Consider the following 1694-nt stretch of genomic DNA (forward strand, 5'->3'; position numbering starts at 1 on the left):
AAAGATAAGTGAATGTAAACAGTTTTAAATTGCCTTTTTAAATTTTCTTTCAGTAGCTTTACATAGCTATAAATAATATACAGTTCATAAGAAGAAGAAAGTTGATTCTTATAAATATTTTATTCTTTCAACAGAACTAAAATGTTGAACGCTTTTCACTTGGTAATATATTCTCCATTTAGTGGTGCTTTTCAAAAAAGCTTTTTTCCCCCCATTTCCATCTTATCAGTGTGGTGCACAGAGAATATTTTACTTGAGGCTGAATCTATTTTCCCAATTTTTTTTGGAGTGTCTATTCTCTAAAGAAAGTATTATTAAAAGCAGACTTCTTCAAAATGGACTTTAACAGTAATTATTTTCTTTGAATTTGAGAAGGATATTTTGATTTCCCAAATGCACATTAACTGAATTCTTGAACTGGATCCTTTTGTGGCTGAATTTTCTCTATTTTTTTCTGTAATAGAAACATGACATTGCCTCCGAGAGAATGCTAAAGCTTAAGACTCCTTGGTACGTGTCTTGCATGAACTAAAGCCAAGGATATCAACTTCATTTTTCTACTCTGCTGTAACTTCTAGAAGTCACCAGTAACTTTTGAACTATGGACATGCTCAGTTTATCTTCTTGTCAAGCTCCATGAAACCGCTCTTCAGAGACAGCAAAAGCAACTCAAGTTTTCTGTGAAGGGACCTCTGATGGTGGAAAAGACATTTTGCTTTTGGGGGTCTCAGTAACTGCCACTGTATAAAGTAAGAAAGTTAGCTAGAATAAACTCCAAGGACTTTTTTTTTTTTAACTTTCTAGCTCTAAAAACGCTTTGATTCTGTTAACCAATACTTAATCGTCAAGTTGACACAACCAATTTTTACATTATTGTTGTGCTACAAATACATTAGCCTATTTTTACGCTGCCTAGAGTGGACTTCTTAGAAATATATTGAATTTCATTGTATTATATGTAAATCTGAGCATTTGTCAATGGGAGAAAAAAGAGGAAAACTAACACTGGCTCAATTATTAAATAAGCAAAGCAAATCAAAGACACTGGAGGAGTGTGAGAAAATTTCACAAGGCCAGAATGAAGACAACCTTTGAATTTCTTCTCTCTTTTGTTGAGACAGGTGACCTGTAAAATGTGTAAGATCAGAAAAGACTCACAAATCAGATGGTCAGGACAGTGGCAGCCCACGCCCACAGGACACAATACAATTTGGTCAAGGTACAGTAGTTCGGTTGTTAAGAATCTTATCTTTCTTCTAGTAGCTATATAAACAGTTTGATGTGTTTGCTTTTTTCAAAGGCTCAAAGAAAGGAAAAGTTGCCAACACGATTCCCAAAATAATTAATGAAAACCCGGCTCAGTCTGCAACAGCTGATTTGAGTTGACCAGCGTGTACCTCGAGGCAACAGGAAAAAAGATCCTTGTAGCCCTCTCCTCAGGCAGGAATGCTGCCATTATCTTGTTCCCGATGGAGAACCACCTCCCCACACATTCCCGTGGGTTGCTGAAACTAAAGGTCATTTTCCTCCAATCTAGAAAACAAGGTAAAGGGAACTAAGGTAGGGAGCTCAAATGTAAGTTTTGAGAAGTTTCCAGAAGCCTTCACTTCTGCCTAGAAACTCCTCAAGAGGAGGCCTAGGGCTAGGGAGATAAACAGTACTATCACATTACTGATCCTGGAGATGTTTTCCCC

At 36.7% G+C, this 1694-nt stretch overlaps 1 long non-coding RNA gene across 1 annotated transcript; it reads left to right on the forward strand.

Moving 5' to 3' along the window:
* Window positions 1-477: 477 nt before the first annotated feature.
* Window positions 478-1384, forward strand: LOC130708152 (uncharacterized). The gene is made up of 3 exons (XR_009008236.1): window positions 478-749; window positions 1122-1219; window positions 1301-1384. It is a non-coding gene; the product is annotated as an uncharacterized LOC130708152 (long non-coding RNA).
* The last annotated feature ends 310 nt before the right edge of the window (window positions 1385-1694 follow it).

This window comes from Balaenoptera acutorostrata, chromosome 4 (genome assembly GCF_949987535.1).
Source record: "Balaenoptera acutorostrata chromosome 4, mBalAcu1.1, whole genome shotgun sequence".
Lineage (NCBI taxonomy): Eukaryota > Metazoa > Chordata > Mammalia > Artiodactyla > Balaenopteridae > Balaenoptera > Balaenoptera acutorostrata.